This window comes from Numenius arquata, chromosome 2 (assembly GCF_964106895.1).
Source record: "Numenius arquata chromosome 2, bNumArq3.hap1.1, whole genome shotgun sequence".
Lineage (NCBI taxonomy): Eukaryota > Metazoa > Chordata > Aves > Charadriiformes > Scolopacidae > Numenius > Numenius arquata.
This window is the reverse complement of record NC_133577.1, coordinates 69001819-69023167: the sequence shown is the minus strand read 5'-3', so window position 1 is coordinate 69023167 and position 21349 is coordinate 69001819. Positions and strand designations below refer to the sequence as shown.

Here is a 21349-nt window from a genome sequence, read left to right as displayed (position 1 = left end):
CAACATGGGTGGTGTGTGTATGCCAGGTGGCACAGTGCAATGCAGAGACAGGAGCAGCTGGTACGGGGTTCAGCACACCTGTGTTACCACAGAGAAACTCTGGGCTTCTTGGCAGGGTGGGTTACACCAACCAGAGCCTTGTGCTAACACATCTGGATGTCCTTTGGTGCCAGAGCTTGCTCTGGCATCTCGGTAGGGAACAGCATGCTGCAGTGTAGATGTAAACTGAATTCTTGAGGTGTTCGTCCAGTGGCTTTCAAAAACAGTGAGCTAAACTTAGTTTGGATGCAAAGAAGAGTAACTTATTTTGAAAAATGTTGTTACTGCTTTACAGTTTGGATTCTTGCTTTGGTAGCTCAAATCTTGTCTTTCAAATACAATTGACAAGAATAAAATTAGCAGCTTGTTCTTTTTTTATTCCTTTACCCCTCAACACTCATAACTGTGCTATCTCATTGCCATAATGGACCGCGTGTTTCTAATTTTTACCCTAAAAGACTATACAGTATTCTAGACTAATGCTCATTTTGCTTTTACTTGTTTTTTTTAAAGTAAATTGATACGGTAATATTTTTGTTTCGTTACCTATATGTGGTTTTAAAATCATCCCTGGAGATAACCTGTACCGGAATAGAGTCCCAAGCCTCTACTAAAATTAATGCTTAGAGAACCACAGGGGAGAAAAGAATTAAAGAACAGGAAAGGCAAAGTTGTTTTTACACCCACTCTGCATTTCTCTTTGCATTATGTTTGGTCTTGCCTGCTTCAGTGGAATTTTTTCATTTGTTCCCTTTAATTACTGCTTAGAAGAAGATGTAAACACCATCCATCAGCTTTCTTTAAGTTGGTAGGTTAGCACAGTGCTCTGTTACCAATAAGCAGTAACAGATGTGGTAAAGAACATGTGGGTCTTCTGGCTTCAGGTAATGGTCTGGGAGTCTAGCTTTGATTTCCTTCTGTGCTCTTCAGGTTTTGTAGGGAGTTGAACAAGCCACCAGTTTAATCTTGTTTCCGTTTTAATTTCTAAATGTCAAAATATTATTGTTTCTCTATCATCGCACTATTCGAAAAATCAATACATGCCAGAGGATGCCAAAATACTAAATGCAGCAAAAGCCAAATAAGTTGATTTGTTGTTGTTATATGGTTACATTTTAATTGATTTACAGGTATATTAGCTTCAAAGGTAATACAGTATAAAATATATTGACGTGTAGATACAGCACCATGATTCATGCATTTACTGTAATCAATATCACAGATTGTGTTTAGTGTTTACATTTTGTGTCTTCACTGAGTTTACTCAAAACATGAAGTTATTTCTAGTCCTGGTCTTTAAGTAAAGCTGAATTTTGGAGTCCGAGTTGACAAAGCACTGCTGCTTTTGATTAATATGATCTTAAACAAAACAAATCAACTGCTCTTTTCCTCTGCATTAAATACTCCATTTCATCAAAGTGTCTTGAGAGTCTTATTTCAATGTCATATAGTTAGTTTACTGTCATTGTGACTAGGCTTCAACCTGATCACTTGTGTGATGGTCGATCCACAATCGGATTAGTGGTTGGACCTCTGGAGGCTTATGACTTGCCCATATTTCAAATGGAAGCAAGGAAAACACCACAACTGTAAAACGAGTCACACAAATTTTACTTTTTTGCTAGAACATTTTTCTTGCAGGTAGTACTGTATGCACATATAGTGCATATTACTGAAAATTATTCTTGTTCTCTGAATTCCATCTCTTTATATAACATGCCATAAATGTATGTATTCTGAAAAACCAATAATTGTTTCCAGATTAACGTGTAGAATCACTGCAGTGTTTGGGAAATTCTGTATCTAAGATATTTCTTTTGCATGTATTTTCTGTTTGTGGTTCACGGTAAAATCTACTGAGAGTTTTGTGCTCAAACCTAAAAACTCTTGAATGTTTGCTAGTCTTTCATTCTAATCTATGCAGAAGAATCACCATTGGTGTTCCTTCTACCCTGTGCTGCCCTGAGCTCGTCTGAAGCGATGCCCTCACTTTTGTACAGGATTGATTTCAAAAAAAAAAAAAAAAAAAAAAAAAGGAGTTCCAGGACTTCTAGATCTACTGCCCCAGACCTTCAGTGTTTGACTTCATAGGTTTTCATGGTGCAAAGGACCCCAGCCTGGTACACTTTGTAGACTAACTTGGAACCACTCTCTTTTACGGGTGTAAATTTGGGAGGAGAAAGGGAACGCTTCTGTATCTTTATGCAGCCTCTCTATGGCTTGCATGCATGCTTAGAAGAGCACAGTAATAAATTAGGTCTGATTTCTTTTGCATTTCCATGATGTGACTTCTGTTTGGCAAGCCTGCTTACAGACCCAATCTTAACTTCGCTTTACTGGTATTAAGTCTGTGTTAAAAATAACAAAGTTCAGCAGCAGTTCCCAAGAGGTTGGTCCCTGTGACACCTCAGGAGATCCATGTTTTGAGCAGCGTTGAACAGCAGGATCCAAAGTAGAAATACTTATGTAGGAATAATCAGAAAATACTGGGTTATGGTAGGTTTTTGATGTCCTGAAAAATAGTAATTTAGCACATATTTTCTCTGTCAAACGTACAGGTTTTATTTTTCCTACATAGTGCTTTTTTCCTCCCTTGGATATCAAGGCACACAGAAGGATTTCTCTGGCCAAAGTATGGGGGATTGTTTCCTTGACACTTTAGCACCTGTGTGGTAGGTGATATTTCTTTGCCAGGTCCTCCACTTCGGGTGCTGTGCAAACTAATCTTGCACATTCTTCATTTGAATCCTTTTCTAAGTGCAAGCTCTGCTCAGTGAAAAATGATGATACTGCAGTTAGGACAAATGGAGAGTTAGGATACTGACAGAAATGAACGAAGACAGGGATATGACTTAAGTCACCTGCAGTTCAGATCTGCCAGGTTGAAAGTCTTCTCAGCACAGCAGAGAGGCAGTGCTCTCCAGTGGCTGGGGGATGTGATGGGGGTCTCAAGGAGACCTGGCTTCTCTTTTCTTGGCCACGGCAAAGACTGAACCTGGACGAATCATTTCACCCCTCTGCCTCCTTTCCGCTTGCTGTTAGACCAATAGCTCTTAAGAGCAGGGTCTTTCATTTACAGTATACTTTCTTAGCTCAGTAAAGCTTTGATTTTTGGTTTCAGCTCATGCTTTAATGGTGATAATCACAAACATAGCAATCTAGAGTGATCCTTTCCAGTTCCCAGCATTTAGCCATGGGTGGCAGGGCTAGATAAAACTGAGATACAGACACATTGCGAGGGGGCTGGAGTGTGGCATCGCATATATAGTGTTGCTTTTATTAAAGCTGCCCTTTCTCCTCCTCCTCTTCCTCCCTCAGATGATGATGACATTGTTTTATTTGTTTTACTTCTATAGTTAGAAAACTTAGTTAGCAAGCCAGCTTAAAAATAAAGCAGCAGCCCTCCTCTGTTCTGACACCGTGAGAGCTGTTTCTACTGAAGCTTTGAGATTGCAGAAGGGGTATCAAGTCCTACCCCTAACTGGGTAGGTTGTGCTCCAGATTGACATGCTGTTGAGTAGCTGGTAATTTCTGTCCTCTTTCTCTCTTTTGTGTGACTCCAGACACCTGATCATTAATGTCATCTTGGTTAAGGAGAGAGGTTCCCATTTCCATGGAAACATGGGGAAATGGCTTTGGAAACTTAAAGGTCCTTTATTTATTGGGTAGCATTTTTCTCTCCTGTTTAAGCATTTAAAACAAAGCAGCCTACAGTGCTGAAATCTTTTAAGAGATATTGTGTTAAATGAGGTGGACAGTTATAAAAATGACATTTAACTTTTCTTGGCTCTGTAATCCTGTGACAGTATGTCGGCTGGTGAAAAAATCAGCCTAGTTACCCTGAAGCCAGTGGAACTAGAACAGTTTACAACAGCCAGGAATTTGTCCCAGAGGCCCAGTAGTCTGTGGGTTAGATTAAATCATAGAATCATAGAATCATTCAGGTTGGAAAAGACCCTTGGGATCATTGAGTCCAGATTCCCAAGGGAAGTGACGGTACTCTCATCACTTGAAAGTCATAGCTAGACAAGATAAATCTCTTAATGGGTATCGGAATTATTAGTTGTACTTCAGCTGCTAGATGAAAAAGGGCATCAAAAATGTTTTTCTAATTCATTTTTGTGCTCACAGATTCCATGATGCTACATTTATTTATGTCTAAATGACTTCATTATTTTTTTTTTTGCATTGTTTAGTGTCAAAGGAAGCCAGTAGCTGTGCAGACATACGTTTTATTTTCTGCAGGTCAATATTCATAGCCATTTATTATGACACATGATATTATAAATGAATATTTAAATATAATTCTAATATTATGAATGCTCAGGCTTGATACATATTTTACATTGTAAGTATTTACAGTATATTTACTGCAAAAGACTAGTAAAATACTTTATAGCATAATTTGTGCCATGAACAGTGCATGGAAAGATGGCATGCACAAAAGGCCAAGTAAAGAATATGGTTAAAAAGGCTTAAATAGTGGCAAAGAAAATGACAGTTTTTAACCCAGTTACTGAAGTTGAGGGATAAAATACTGATCCAATCAATGTTGACAGTAATGTTCCTATTGTCTTAGGTGAAACCAGTTCAACTAAAGATTTTTAACATTATACCTCCTCTTGTTTCCCCTTACAAATCACCAAATTATTTCCAGATTTGACTTAAATCCCTGTTCTGATTTTAAAAAATGTCCCTTCTTTCTCTCTCCACTTGAATAGAAGCTGTTCCTGTTTATTCTGCATCTGAACTTTGTGCATTTCCATCACAACCTTTTAGAAAACTCTCCAATTGCAAATATTAAAACCTGTTTGAAATAATGAGAACTACATATATAAATATACCTTGCCAAAGTGTCAAAGAAGCAGCGCAGATAATTAAACCTAAAATGTGACAAGATACCTGCATGATATTTCAACTACAAATAGTGGGAACACAGAGGTGGCTTTGGATTCAGCAGTGGCTTTAATTTTGTTTGCATCTGATTCTTCCTCTTATACTTCAACCTTGACAAAGTCACGTTTTGCCTCTCTGAACCTTGCTGGTGAAGGAAGGTAACATAACTTCATTTTGAGCTCCCTGAATGTAGGACATCACATATGGAGACGAACCAAAGATGGCAAGCGTATTTGCATTTACTTCAGTGTCAGGCAGCTCTTAAATTATGAGAAGATAGGAGGGTGTAGGTGTCAGGGGAGAAATATTCCATCTGGGGGGACTAGCACCAGACTTGCCACTTGATCTTCAGTGTGACAGAGGAAATTCCTAAATGTGGGGATGGCAGGGAGAGGCTCAGGGCACCTGTGAGAGACCTCCTACTTCTGGGCAACCTACTTCTGCAAGTTTCTAGTTAGTCTGGTTTCCTCTGTAGAGACTCTGGCCTCATTTTCTTGACAGTATCTCTGTTGCATGAAATTATGGGGAGAGATGAGGGTGGTGAGTTCTACAATTAGGGGCGCTTAGCTCAATAGTATGTTCATTTTCAGGTGGCTTTTGGAAGAACATAATGTTAGTGAGGCAGATTGTGTGTATGATAGTATTGAATAAATTATCCTCCCTTCTTCCCATTGATGTTCCCTAGAAGTATTTATCAGAAACCTATTGTTAGAGTTCTCCCTTCTCATTTGAATGCCAAGCCAGTGAAGATGGACATGCTTAAGCAAACATGGTACCATAACAAGGTCTTGTGTAGGTTAGAAGCTTAAAATACTGTTCTAAATTTAGGATGCAGCCATTCAGATGAGATATGATGGCAAATTCCTTCTATTTCTGTTTTAAAAGAAAAATCCTAATCCTTAGCATGTGATGAAACTATTAGCTGCTCTGACCAAAGCTAATTCTGAGATCCGGAGCTCTATGGAAACAAATTATGGCTGAGGAATAGATCTCTTCTGGTTCATATCTATATAATGCTGGGGTACTCCTTGCTTTACAGTGCATTTTGGAACCCGCAATACAAACAACTTGACAGAAATGAAATTTCACAATGTATATAGTGCTGTAAAGATGTTTTTGTTACTGATGAGCTTAAATTGAAGTTACAAATAAACTGTTACTTAGTTAATACTGTATTTTGGCATTATAAATTAAGTCATAAGTTAGAACAAATATTTTTCTTTCCAGTTTCAATTGCTCTTTGTTTTTCTGCTGCTGCTTCTGGAAAAGCTCCTGAAACACTTTATTGATGAGGTAATGCACTCTCATCTGCATGTAGTACTTCTGTAACTCCAACGAAGGTTTCTGGTGACATGCTAGACCACGAGAACAAAGCTCAAATTATCGTGTTTCCCCAGGTGGAATTACAGTCTTCATCAGTTAATGCAGCATTTCTCAGCTTTGGAAAGCTGAATCCTGATCTGTCAAGAAAATGAAGCTTACAGTATTGCTGCTACCTGCAACGTTGTTTTAAAAGCCTACCCAAAATGAGCACTCAAATAGGCTGCATAGGTATTCATCTTCATCTCTCTTGCACGCTTTGATTAGCAGTGCATTGTCAACACTGTTGAAGTAATGTCATTGGCATTTGAATCATGACCCTTTTATAACCAAAATTACTGCATCAGTTTCTCTTCAAATTCAGGCAGGCGTTTCTGCATTATGGATGGGCTGTGGTTTCAGTATTGCTCTTTGAAACCAGATGCCTTAAAAATGAAAGCAATCAGAATAATGAAATAGGTGGAAGCTCTGGGGGACCTGTGAGAATCTCAGTTAGTATTCAATGCATGGTACATTGTATGGTTTTCATTATTGTCCAAAATATACTGTTATGTTTTTCTTAGAGCTTTGCTAGGTGGGAAGTTTACACTTGATTCACATACCAATGTGAATCAAATGGCTTCAGAGCACCTACAACTTCTTTAGTAGGTACTCCCTTAGCAGGTTGGGGTTTTTTTTTTGTTGTGTTTTTTTTTTTTTTTTTTTAGGCTACCTTAAGACCGAGGGGCACAGATTTGACCTCAATCACAATAAGATGTTATTAAGAGGAAGTAATTTCCACATTCTGATTTGGACTAGTAAGATTAAAGTAGTTTAAAAATTCACTTAAGCCGAAGCATTGCAATTTTCCAGGCAAACAAAGTGTTTGTGCTCTGTGCTTTTTGTCAGTGTGGGCTACGGTGGGGGCTATTAGCTCCCACTGTATATAGAATCTATCTGTTTCTGTGTTTTCTTTAATTGTTTATTTTACTCCTTGCTTGGTATTACTTTTAAAGAATTGATATATTACTTTACTGTTTGTCAGTTAAGAACCATTAACTTGTGGATAATGCCTCAAGTGATACAAAGTGGCATTGCTTCACTGAAGTTCAGAGTTACACCGTATTTGCCAGGTGAAGATCTGGTCTCTTGCTCCCAGCAAGGCTGCTGCTTGTCTCCAAGTGTTAGTGCGCATCCCCATTCATTTCAGGGAACAGAGAAGGTACTGAAGAAAATCTGAGGTGAAAGGATGGCTAGAGTATTTCACTTTATTTGTTTTGCTTCCCATATAAGGTGGTGGGGTTTTTTTCTCTTTTGCTGCCCAGTACTTGCAAGAGCTTCAGCGTGGTATTTGCTTTACAGAAGTTACCGGCCTGTAATTGCGAGGCTCCGACTGGGTAATTGCAATTGCTTCCCCAGTGTATTTTTCTCTGTAGGAACTTTTCTTAACCTTTCAGTATCATTTCATGGCTTGAAAGGCTGAACATGGCTGTTAGGAAGTAGTATCGCCTGCAGAGTTGTCATGACAACCTGCTGTGAGGGTAGCCGGCAAGGATGGGTCTTGTGGTTGTATTGACTGTGCCAATTAGTTACGTTTTTTCAAAATTTGGCAGCAGTGGATTACCCCTCTCTTCCCTGTTGCTGCTGTAGATGTGTCCGTATGTGAACTCTTTGCCAGCTGTGCACACAGTATCATGCTTCTGCGGTTAAATGTTCTGGTCTGCAGTTCCCCAGTCTGTACTAGCAGTCCAGTTCCTCTGTGGGTACTTCCCCTATCACCAGCAGTAGCTGATTATGTTCACCTTGAGGGCAGCAAAAATCAATACTAAAAAGTAAGTTTTAATCCTATGTAGAGCATAAATTAGGCATGTTCCCCTTTAAAATTTCATGATTTATCTAACTCTTGCTATGTGGCATTTGTTCATGTTCTCTCCTCTTCTTCACTGTGTTCATTCTGTCCTTCTGCTCTGGTAAAGGTAGCTACAAGAAATGAAGCTGGAACGGCTCAATGCAGCAGCTCGCTGTGTGTGTGTGTGTGTGTGTAGCCTCCTTGTTCACATCCTCCTCCTCGGTGACTCATACGCTGTGGGTCAGGTCCCCAGGCAGACAGGTTGGTTTGGTCAAGCTGTGCTGTTACCTCTGCTGAGGAATATCAGTAGAAGGAGGGCAATGATACTATTTCAGTAGCACCATATTAAAAATATTTCTTCTCCCACCTTTCATGTATTTTCACTGTCCATTAGTATTTTGTGAAGGCTGTGTTTATTCAAGGGATATCTAGGAAGGAGTTCGGGGGAGATTTTTCTCTTTTTCAAGTAGATGAATACCAAAATTAGCATAATGCCTAGTGATTCAGTGCATTTTTGAGTGCTGGGAAAGTGACATAAGAAGTAACCACAAGTAATATAGTCGTTCTCCGCTTGGATGTTTTTCACGTACATAGTACGATCTCATCAGATCAGATGTTCTAAAGTAGTTTGGATTTCCATGCTAAGAAAAGGTCAGGTTTTATCCCTTGAGTTATACATGTGCAATGAGCTCACAGAGGGTGGCCTGGCCTGGCATCTTCTTTATCTGTCAGCAGTAAAAAACACTTGAGGTATTTTTGCTCCTCTTTGTTATAGCATTGGTCATTTTGTCGTCAAGGAATGATTTTGATCCATCAGATGGTTACTATCTAAAGAAACGGTTTCTCTTCGTGTGTGTCTTTTTGAATAGGTGATGCAACAGTAAAATAAGTGGAGGGAAAATACAGTAAGTTTTTCTGCACCTTACTGTGCTATCGGTGTGGCTGATGTAATGAAACAAGTTTTCAAGAAAAACACTACTTAGTTTTAATTCAGAGGAGTTGGATATTTATTTTTTTTTTCTTTTAGTGATGCTGTACCTGGAGAGACTGACAGATCAAGGCGTGATGAGTGGTCCACTTTCTCTCGCTGATTTTAATCCAGTGAGGGTTAGTTATAGCTGAAAACACCATAATTTAATGACTGTTTAGTCGTGTGTAACTGTAAAATGAGGCAGCATTCCCCCGCAGGTCAAATCTTAGGGGCCATGTATTTCTGTTGTGTGCAGGAGGAAAAAGACACTTGGTTCCCTTGTTGAAAGCCCCAAGAAAAGATGAGGTCAAAGTTGGATTGAATTTGGCAATTGACCTACTTTCTCGCTGCTACAAGTGTTACTTCTGGGCAGAGAGTGATGGGCTCCAGGGGAAAAGTGGGCAGGAGGTTTGTACAGTTGATACCTTTTGCTCTGGTAATTTTGTGGTAAAGGATTTTAATCTCCCATACTGTCAGTTACCTTCACATCTTAATGCTCACTGATAGAAAGAAGCCTCAGAAGCTGGTCTTATTCTTTCATAATAAAAACAGTGCATAAACAGATAATATTGTCCTTCGATTCCATGGTAGTCTTGTTCAGTGATTTCATCTAAAATAAGTATTTCCTTCCAAGTGACTCTAGCAAATAAGTAATACACCAACACAAGAGCTAAGAGCATGGCATTACAAGTCCCTTTTGCACTCTCAAAATCTCTTTTAGATTAAAGTAATGTCCAAGCAGTGTAACATGTCCTGTCGTGAGGTTAATGTCCAGATTTCTTTGAGCTCAAGGTGCGCTGAAGTTGGAAGGCTGCTGTCAGGTCATGGTGTCTGAGGATTTATCTGACCCTGAAGGTTCACCCGCAACTTACTGTGTCTTTTCCTGAAGCTTTGTAGGCACTACAGAAGAAGGACCTGGTATTACTGTAGCCAAAACCAAATTAGAGGAAAAAGAAATCTTCCCTTCCCTTGCTGTTTGCTAGTTATGTGTGTTTGACAGTGCTTTGTATTGTGGTTGTTTTTAGCCTGTTTATATACAACTGGTGAGTCAACAGGGAGGAAAAAAACCCACCCATATGTATATTTTAACAGAATTTAGATGAAAAAAAGAGAAACTGTTTAAAGGACAGATCATGAGAAAAATGAGCATTTTTGAAATTAGTTCCAAAAGGGGGGGGGGGGGGGGGGGGGGAAGAGGACTCCAGTTACAGCATCTCTTTAATTAGATCCAGCAGAGCTGTTAATGGGTGTTGAAGATCTCCGCTTTCTTCTTGGCCATGAAGATCATTGCTCAAGCCGATGTACTGCCTGCACTTTTCTGCCTTGGTGTCCCTCTGTAAGCCTTCCTATTCCAAGACTCAGACCTAGGCATGACCCTGTCACAGCTGCCCCTTGGGGTCAGGAGGGAGTGCAGTATTCTCCCGCCTGAGTGTGAGTGCCTTAGACCTGCAGCACCATTTTAGTGGCTGCTACGTGCTGAAGGCAGCAGGCCCTTTACATGATTCTAATGAGATTTTTAACGTTGCATGACACAAATGATGTCTTCTTAATCTGATGTGAGACATTCCTCCAGGCAGAAATGTTAATGTTCAGTACAGAGACTGATTTTTCTGAATGGTTACATGTAACTCCAAAGTTGATTATCCAGAATAAGCTTCGAACATAAGTATTTTTGGTAGACAACTCATGTTTTATTCAGGGCTAAACGAGAATGAATTCATGTTTTATAAACACACTGGGTATTCTGAGGTTAATGCATCTGACTCAAGCCGTGCTCTGTTTCTCCTCCTGTTCTGGAAGTTTATTTTAAGCTGTTTCTTAAGTTTTCTGCTTTCTGTGCATTGAAGGAAGAGAGAATATTGTCACACCAGGTGCACTTTTTTCCTTATTTCTGAATTGCCAGACAGTTGGTGACAAGGAGAGGGAAAGGTGGTGGCTTATTATGTTTTATATGTCCTACTCGGATCCCTCATTCCTTGTTTATTTTTTTCGCTGGTGTAAAGAACTGAAGATCTATCCTTAAGCCTCCAGTCTTTTATCCTGAAACTTGTTAAAAGTAATCAAAACGTTTTTATTGAATTTGAGTGTTGGATAGGGTCCTGCAGGAACAGGTTGCTGCACAGACTTGCTGGGGAATCATCTCTTGCTTTCTATTTTCTTCATCTGCTATTCACTTACTGCAGCACATCCTCTTTTTCCACCCTCTGCTGTACCCCTTCAGTTTGTTTCAGAGGAATTGGAAGCAGTGGACATGTGCCTGCACCCTTGGGACTTAGTCTGGTGCGTACAAACCATGCCGGAGGAAATGGAAGAAAGTCAACAATAGTCTGGAGGGACAAATGTGCAGGTGTTTAGAGCACATTAGCGTTTGTCCAGCATAGTAGCCGTCAGCCCTGCAAGGAATTAGGAGCCTGTTTTTCCAGGTGCTCAGAACAAGGTTTTCTAATCACAGCAGTATACACCACTGTATAGTCTTTGTGGTTGAGGAATGAGAAGAAAAAGGCACTAGTTGAATTTTTTGTCTATCTTTGTATCTCATACAGTCCTGAGGAGGGAAGGTGGGGGACAAAAGCTTTGTTTTATCTCAGTTGCTGGGCTCCCTTCCTCAGAGAGAAAATAGAATTTATTTGGTTATTGAATGGTAGTTTTACTTTTTATCTGCCTTTCTCAAGTGTCACTCTAATGAAAAGTAAATGTAGGCTTCCTCCTCTGCCAAGAACTATGCAAGCAAAGCCTGAATTCCCTTCCCTGCTCTGTTATCTAGAGTCTCCTCTTTCTGTAAAAGTAAGAAATCTAACTTGCTTTTCAGAAGAGAGAGGGTATTTTTCTGTTCTGTGTGCTTTCAAAAGCTTTTGTTAGAAAAAAATTTGTTATTTTGGATTGTTTTAAAGCTTGCTTATTTTCTGGGTCATTCCTTGAGTCCTAGTTATTTGTGCATCTGGGAGAAAGAATTTGATTCTTGTATCAATACTTGGTAACTAAATTCTGGTATAAAATATAATATTCCAAGAACTCTTGAAGTATTTTTCATTTGACTAGTGAGTATGGATCTTCATTCCCTCTTTTGAATTTTGTTTGCACGCTCAGAAATTGAATATGCTTATTTTTAACCCCTGTGAGACCCTTGTTTGCTAAATGGAAGCTTATAATCAGGGAAAAAAGTGCGGAGACAGAAGGTGAGTGTTTCTGACTGTTTCCATTCTCAAGAAAGAGAGCCTACACAAACAAAGAAAAGGACATTTAACAATTCAGGGGAATGAAAATAGGTTCCAAAAAAATCCACATTTGAAACTCTCTGAAGCTTACAGTGCAAAACTGCAGGGCATGCATTTGATTTGTAGAAAAGAAGAAAATCGGAATACTTCATTATACAGTTTGTGTGAGGCCATATAGTTCTTGAGTCATAATGACATTTCGGCTTGTGTAAATAGCTTATGCCAATGGAGGATCCTGGTCTGATAGAGAAATTACCTTAAATTAGGTTATTTTTGAAAGCAATGTGCTAGCATCTGAGAGACAAGAAAACATTTCCAAGACTAATGTTAAAAAAAATAGCTCTTCTTTGCTGTTCTAAACTGCTGAGGATTTAGTCTTCCCTCCCTGTCTTGTATTGTTTTGTTCTCTCTATCTTCCAGATCAAATGAAGATTATTTGATTCCATCAAGAAGTATCCTGGAAAAAGACCTTAATCTTATTTCCCTCTGGTTGGCAGAATAATAACAGAATATCTGCACCCCTTTTGAAAAATCAGTATATATTACTTTAGCATATGATAAAAAAAAAAGCATGATTATACTGTAGTCACAGAATGATATGGGGTTGGAAGGGACCTCTGGAGATCATCTAGTCCAATGCCCCTGCCAGAGCAGGTTGCACAGGAACACATCCAGGAGGGTTTTGAATGTCTCCAGAGACAGAGACTCCACCACCTCCTTGGGCAGCCTGTTCCAGTGCTCATTACCCTCAAAGTAAAGAAGTTCTTCCTCATGTTTAGATGGAACTTCCTATGTTCAAGTTTATGCCCATTACCTCTTGTCCTGTCACTGGGCACTACTGAAAGAAGACTGGCCCCATCATCTTGACATCCATCCTTTAAGTATTTATAAGCATTGATCAGATCAGATCCCCCCCTCAGTCTTCTCTTCTCCAGACTAAAAAGACCCAAGTCCCTCAGCCTTTCCTCATAAGATAGATGTTCTAGTCCCCTAATCATCTTCGTAACCCTTTGCTGTATCTTCTCCAGCAGTTCCCTGTCCTTCCTGAACCAGGAACCCCAGAACTGGATGCACTACTCCAGATGTGGCCTCACCAGGGCAGCGTAGAGGGGGTTGATAACATCCCTCAGCTTGCTGGCCAGACTGTTCTTGATGTACCCCAGGATGCCATTGGCTTTCTCAGCCACAAGGGCATATTGCTGGCTCAGGGTCATCCTGTTGTCCACCAGGACTCCCAGGTCTTTTTCATCATGTCATTTTTTTTATCATGTCCATCCAATTTACTGTCATCATTTTTTGTCTACACTTGAGCTACAGAACACAGGTTCTGCGTATCCTATGATTTTGTCTGGATCAAATGTATTGCCATGAAAATACTTCCCATTCAGACTTCTTTGCTTTCCAAAATAGTAAAAACATATCAATCTTCTGCAATGTTGATGTCCAGTCTGTGATTCGGCTGTTAATCACTTTTATGCTCCAGAGTTCCCTAGAGCATTTCTCATTGTTTATTTGCAAAGATAGTGATTAAATTTTATCATCACAGTTACTTGATTGATTCCAGAATCTTTGAAATGTGAACTTCCAACTCCCTATGCACATCTCCATCCTATATAACCTCACTCAAAGGGTTTTGACCCAACAGTTTAAAGATTTCTAATTCAAGGCTTTCAGGTGTCTTCTATTCTGTAGAAGGATCATGAAAAGTTATTGACTGTCAGTTCAACTTCAAATCTTTAGATGAAATGCAAAAATCCTAATAATAGGAATTTAAGGAATATCGTGCAGGCGATCCATATTGAATGGAAATTACAAAAAAAGTATATTGATGAGAAGAATAGAGATCTGGCAGAGCTTCTCAGTAGAAATGAGTGGGAACAGCTGGGCTAGATTTGAGATGGATTTTGGTAACTTTATGAATTCAAAAATACGATAAGTTTGCCTGAAACAGAGAAAACTAGATTTCTTTTCCAGATCTGGCATTCATAGCTTTGAAAGCTAAAGACTTAAAAATAAATAAATAAAACAAATTGGTTTTGTCTGTGGCCAAAATAAAGCAAAATAATTTAGTTCAAGAAAGCATTTTTATTTTTTCCTGCTTTCCTAGGCTCCGTTGTTAGTCTCTTTATCTGTGAATTGTGGGGATAAAGGATACTTCTCATCTTAATTGCATCACCAACTGTATCACTTTTTTTCCTTTCCTCCTCACACAAATTAACGCTGACATTTCTGTTACTGCAAGGAGTCTTCCAAGGTCTGTCACTTGTGGTGAGTATTCTTACCACATTTGTACATACCTTTTCAGAAATAGAATATTTAAATGAAAGATTGGGAGGGACTCTGTTGGTCCTAAAATTTAGTTGCCTTCTACTGTAAGTACCCTTGAAGTTTTATCCAATTTGGAAAGAAATCTAGAGAATGAATGAAGTGTAAAGGCAAAAAAACTTAAGTGAGCAAAAGGAAGACTAAGAAGGGGGCGATACCCAGTGATATGTATAAGCCGGAGCTCAGAAAGAATTTCATGTGACTTTGACTTTTTCTTGTAGTTAAGTATCTGATTAGTTTTTCCAGCTCTTGGATCTAAGGCATTTTCAGTTTCCACATTGCAGCTAAGGATTTTTATGGAATTTCCAGGGGAATTTGCTGGACCTGGGACCTGGCCAATGAAGGCATGCAGGAACAATGTCACACTGATTTTGATGCAATATAGACTCCAAAGTGATTTATAGGTCTAGGCCAATATATTGGTCCCCTTGATAGGAATTGACACAATTGATAGGAATTGACACAAAGGTATATGCTTTCTCTGATTTCTGAGAAGATGAACTCTTGATGTAAAATAAGATTTAAGGGATTGAGTAGTTTAGCACAGCTCTGGATCTAATAAATCCATAACTTACTCTCCAGAAGGTAAAAATCCGTTGCTTAATATATGCCTGCTGGTAAAGCTAGAGGTCTTCAGATTACTCTGACTTGTGCTGGTTTGACACTATCCTAAGCTCCAAGTATAACTGCAGGGCAGTGATAATTTGCACATCTGCATTTAAGAAACTGCAAACAGATATTCATGACACAACTTGTGAATGCCTCTTTTAACACACAACCTGTTTCATGATTTTTTTGTCCTTTTGATATAGGAAAAGTAACCTGCCACTCTTGTACTCAGAGTCTGAGGGGCAAGAATAGCAAAGAATATCCCTTCATGTGCAGAACATGGGAATGGCTGTGGACTGCAGTGCTGACTCAGAAAAACCAACATCATGTGGTAACAACTCTTCCTCTGTTACCATCATCAAACTTTTTGCAGGTCTTATGCTCCTTTTGCTTTGCCTCTTATTTCCTTTCATAGGATTCCTGTGTATTACTTGTGTCTACTGGATTTTTTACTTAAGGAGATCGTCACAGGCTAGGTGGTTCTGGTCTTGCACCTGATCAATACAAGCTGAATATGATATTTGATGTGATAGATCTAAATGCTCCTACCAGAACTTAGGCACCTGATATACTGTACTTTCCTCTCAGCTCTGGGATTGCTGTTTGAAGTTCTTGGTGAGATTATTAGTGGATATTTGTTTCATTGTCTTCAGGTCGGTCTCTAGTGGGCATGAGTTGCCTATTAGGTGCAGGAAGGGCTTGAGGCTGAAAGCAAAGCTCGTCAGAGCTGTATAGAGCTGGATATGTACCAGTTTCCATGCAACTTTTATCAAACTGGTCTGTGTGGTGAGGGGTTGGGAGAGAGGGAGGAAAGATCTGTTGTAGTCTTGGAGGTGTTGATGTTGGGTGGCTGGGAAGCTATCCAAATCTTTGCTTTTCGATACCCTAGTTCCCTGGGCAGCAGGCAATGACAGATGCATAGGCAAGTATTTAATGAGAGGTTTTGAAAGGACTATTTCTTTTAGTGCTAACTGAATTTATTGCATCAGTGTCCACTGCTGAGGGTGCCTGAGAGTGTCCTAGGCTGAGCTGCTATTTGCATGGATGACCCTGAGTAAAATGGGAAGGTTAATGTAAGAGGCTAAAGACCACATTGACAAAAGGGCCAATAACTTATCACTACGATTTGATTTTGCTAAGTATTCTGAAACCAGCTCCACCCCTAAAGGAGTGGGGTGGTCATCAGGGTGTCACAGAGTGCTGATGGGGTAATGGAGCAGCAAGTTTTAATTGGAGAAACTGGTAGACTTGCTGATAAGATGCAGGACTAGTAAATGCACAGCTGAATGTGATGTGTTGGTGGAGAGCCAGCACAACTTTTCCTAAGGAACCCAGGACTTGTGAGTCACATAAAATGCTGACAGAGGCCCAAGGCCCATGAACCAGGATGGTCTGGCTGAGGGGAGTGCACGTGGGCTTCTAGAAAGCTTCCTGTGAGGTAGGAAAAAAGCTTTTGGTACAGAAGTTAAGGATAAAAGGGGTGGTCTTCATGTGGTTAAATAACAGTTTAAATGTAGCAAGCAAGGGGTGGTTAGCAATCGGTAGGTGGTTTTCAGTTTTACCTAGGAGTTTACCAATGGGGACCACCAGGGATCTGTGATGGGAGCTGTACTGCTGCTCACAGGGAGCAAAGTATGAGGGGATAAAGCTTTCTGCTGCTCCTCACGATTAGTCGGGGTGGGTGCAGGCTGACTGTGGAAAATTTGCAGAAGGATGTTATGACACTGAATGACTCTGCAGCAAATTGCAGTTGAAATGTGAGATTGATGAAGGCAAAATAATGCACATGGGGAAAAAAAAAAGCTTTAAAGTTTGGACTTAATATTACCATTTAGGTAATATAAAGGAATTCAGGATAATATTCAGGAAAGGGATCTTTGGATAATTACAAGTACTCCTATGAAGTGATTAATTCAGTGATCACAGTGATAAAAAGGCAAGTAAAGGGCTCAGAATGAGGGAGGGGAAAAAGAGGAAAATACAGAAAGTACGATGACACCGCTGATAAACCTCTGGTGCAGCCAGATCTTGAATCTTTGTTCTAGTTCTGGCAATCTTACTTCAGAAAAGATATAATTGAACTTGAAAACTTTGACAAAGATAGAACAGTTTCAGTATCAGCAAAAGCCTAAACAATCTAGGGTGCTTCCACTTGGGAGGAGAGTGAATGAAGGGCTACATGAATAGATTCATAAAATCACAGAAGGTGTAGAGAGGTAAGTGATTACTTGCTGTTCCTCACAATATGATACACCAATTGAATTATCAGACAGAATTTTTAAAACAGACAGAAGGAAGTACTTTACACTGCCCATAATTAAATTGTGGAGCTCATTACATAGGCTGCTGTGGAGACCAGGAGTATAAATGGGTTCAGGGAAGGACCAACACATTCCTAGAGTAAAGAGCCATTACAGGCTATTAAGCACCAAGGTCTGGAAGCAGCCACTAGCTCAGGAAGTCCTTAAACTACTGATTACTGGAAGCTGGGACTGGAGTATGTCAGGGGGAAGGATCACCCAATTTGTGCCAGTGCTTCTCTAGACACCTGCTACTGGCTGTTGTCAGAAATGGGATACTCGACCAGACAGATTATTTGATTTGACTGAAGCTGACTCCTTTTATATCAAATGCAAAAAAAAAAAAAAAAAAGAGAATCTTGATGTTGCAGTGAAATAGTCATTTCCCCATGGTCAGCTGGAAAGGAAAACATTACACGCTGGGAAGGCAAGCTGGGAACAGCAGGTTGCAGGAGGGCTGTGCAGTCAGCAGAGATGCGTGGGGAAAACTTAAATAATGCCAGAGTTTAGCCAGTACATTTTGTTCATGACTTTCATAAGCACCAAATTGCAGGAGTGGAAACCACCTCCAAACAAACTCAGGCGCATATAAATTGGTCATACAGCATGCAGGTACTGTCTGGCCTAGTACAGGGATTTTCAAGTTGTGGTTGGTAAAGCTGAGAGTGGGCAGGCCTAGGGTGTATCTACATTGAATATGCAAAGAAAAGCAGAGCTATTGTAACTTAAAGGTTGTTATACAAATGACTGTCCTTTTCTCGGTAAATATGTAGATTAGCACTGAGAAAAGACTCCCAAAAATCTCTCTCCTGGCAGATGTCCTAGCCATAGGATCTGTGGAAGCCAGTCTCTTGTGGTTTTATGATCTCTACCTTGCAGCTGGGAGACTTACCCAATGGTAATTTATGCCCCTCTGAAAAAGGAGAGTAATAATTCCAGCCTGGAAACAATAACTCCAACACCAGTGACGAATAAAATGACACTCAAATCTGTTAACCACGTGCAGGGCTAACTTACTCTTTCTTTTCCAAATAGATTTTTCTAACACTTAAATGAGCTGCATACTATTGACTAATTGTCTTTTGTGGTCTTTGAGGATTCAGGCATAACTATTCAGTCTAAACAACTCATTGGAGGATTTTTATACGCCTTAGGTGGAGGAAAAGGCTCAGCAAAGCCAAAGCCTGGGATATAAACTCAAATCCCTCCTAATCAAATATGTATCCTTTGATCTAATAAGTAGGTTGAGTCTCGCCTGACTCTTCAGCAAAATGAAAATGTAATTCTTTTTAAAAAAAAAATCAGTTATAATACTTGGATAGCTTGAATGTCTGATTGCTTTTGGTTTCCAAGACAGTGAACTGCTCTGTTAAAGAATTTCCTTAATGGTATCAACTATGGAATTAGTATCAGATATTTTTGTTTGTTTTATGTTTAATGACATACACATATATGTATGTACCCATGCTTGTTCACAATGGTGGTATGTTAGCTGACCTGATAATAACATCTACTACAAATTACTGATTACTGATACGAAAAAAAATAATTATCAAAACACAGCTAATTACTTAGGATGTGACATTTCCTTGCTGTTGGTTGCTACATCAGCAAGCTGATTGGTGTGCCCATTTTAACAAAGTTGTGGACTTTGTAGTCTGAAGAATGGAATACATCATGAAAGCACAGATTTACTTTTTCTGGAGCTCTCTTATCAGGGGAACAGTGATTACTTTTGTTTCTATGGGAAAGGCTGACTGTCGAGCCTGTGTTTTCATTCATGCACTCAGCTCAGTGGAGATGAAATTGCTGGGAAAGATAACTAAAAGCCAGTCGTGTTACCTTGCTATTGGAAGAGTGCCAGATGGTGTAATCTGCTAGTTAAAGTAATATGAGATATGTTCACCTGGATACTCAGCATCTGTTCTGTTATCAGATTTGTGCTACCTTCCCTTTCCCCCATTTTCCCCTCTCTTGTCTGCCTTATGCTTATTAGAAGTCCATGTGTTTGCTCTTTAGCCTGACCTCCTTTTTTTTTTTTTAATGGGAAAGGCCTCTTCGGTGCCTGCAGTGTGTTTTGACACTCTGTGTCTCTCTCTGTTCTGAGACAAAGTTCTGATAAGCTGTGTAAAAGTAGGCATTTTTAGCCTGCTCTTAGGCCTAAAGGTCATTTCTGGCTGGTTCATGCAAACTTGCAATCCCTGAGATAGTTTTAACACAAAAGCCTTAAAACAAACCTGAAAAAAAAGGCATTATTGTCATGCCTGTGTTTTGTGTGCTTTCCAGACAAAGCCATAAATCCAGCTTGGCATGCAGAGGAAGGACAGGCTGCTGGCACAAATCTGTGCCAAGTCTCCCCCAAAAGGCTCATCAGCCTCAGCTTTCTTTTAAAGGAACGTGGGCCAAGTCTCAGGTTCTGCTGCAGGAGGCTTGCACGTCTCTAATTCTGACTTGAAATAGTATCCAAGGCTTGATGCTGAGATGTCTGTAGCCGTTCATTAGGCATATTTACCTTTTAAGTCTCTGCTGAATTTGCCTGCCAGCTGGAAGCCTTGTTCTCAGACTGGTCAGTTAAATTTGCTCTTAGGAATATTAATCGCAGACTTTGCTTCAGTAAATTTGCTTAGTGGATGCGTGCAACCTTACAGGCTGTACTGCTTGACAAGTAATAAGCTATAAGCTGTGTTGTCTGAAAATGTTGGCATTTTTCATCAAATAATAATTAACTGCTAACACCTTATTATTCAGCCACCTTTGCTTAAGCACTACTTTACACAAAGTGGGTGCTACCTTCCTTTGTTACAAGGGCAGGACTAAGTAGGTTTGCTTTATCACTGTCAGTGATGCAGGGTGCAAAATGTGATACTGCCCCATTTCCACCAAAACTAATTGCCGTGTTAGAAACCATGAATAGACACAAGAATGTACTCCTGTGTTTAGGAAGCAGTAATAACTGAATTGATACCCAAAACCAACCCGGAAAGAGATGGCCAAATATTGGAGAGCTTTTTGAAAAATATATTTTAAAAAATTACTATTTTTGTGGCTTCTTGTGGTTTATTTCTTTAAGGCCTTAATCCGGTCATTGAGAATATGTGTAGTTTATGTTGTACTGACATATATGGCGCAAAATCTTTCTTGCTAAATTGTTCTCTTCTGATACGTTGCCAGGTAGTGAAAGTCTTTTTCCTTGGGCTACTTCCCTCTAATGGGTTTATGACAAATGCAAAATATTAGGAAAAAAAACCCCTTAATGTCAATGTCTTGCCTATGTTGTTAAGTAGAAAGGGGGCATTGGATTATCAGATGCTGATGTTAATGCTTTGAGTTGTTCATGCTACCCACAGGAAAGGGAATTTAAGAGATTCTGATTCAGCCCACTCAATTTTTGTGGACATACACTGTGAGCAGTGAGGCTTCCAAGATGCTAAACTGTGGATATATATTGCACTGTATATTTTCAGGACAATGAAAAGATTTATTTAGCATATGGCTGACCTGGATTGTCATCACTGGCTCAATTGACCTTTATTGCCTTGGGACAGTGGTAAGATTAGGAGATGCTATAAATAGCTGTAGCACTGTGGGAGTGGTATCACAAAAAATGCACTTTACACAAACAGACTGTCATTTCACTTTATGGGGGATGAGTGTATTTGACATGCAAAAGGAGATCTCTCCTTGAGATGGTTTTTTTTTTTTCCCCCTTCTGAATCACTGCAGCTGAAGCTGTGAGCTTGTTTTGGCCACCACCATAAGGTGCTAAAATATACAATGCGATAATGTTATGAAGCTTTATGGAACTTATGGTCCAAGTACAGTTGAGCCCTGTATCAGCAGTGTACTC

The 21349-nt window shown here is 39.7% G+C and overlaps 1 protein-coding gene across 2 annotated transcripts in view; it reads left to right on the top strand.

The window, feature by feature from the left end:
* Positions 1-21349, top strand: part of DGKI (diacylglycerol kinase iota) — a 218631-nt gene that overhangs the window by 58974 nt on the left and 138308 nt on the right. The window lies entirely within an intron of this gene.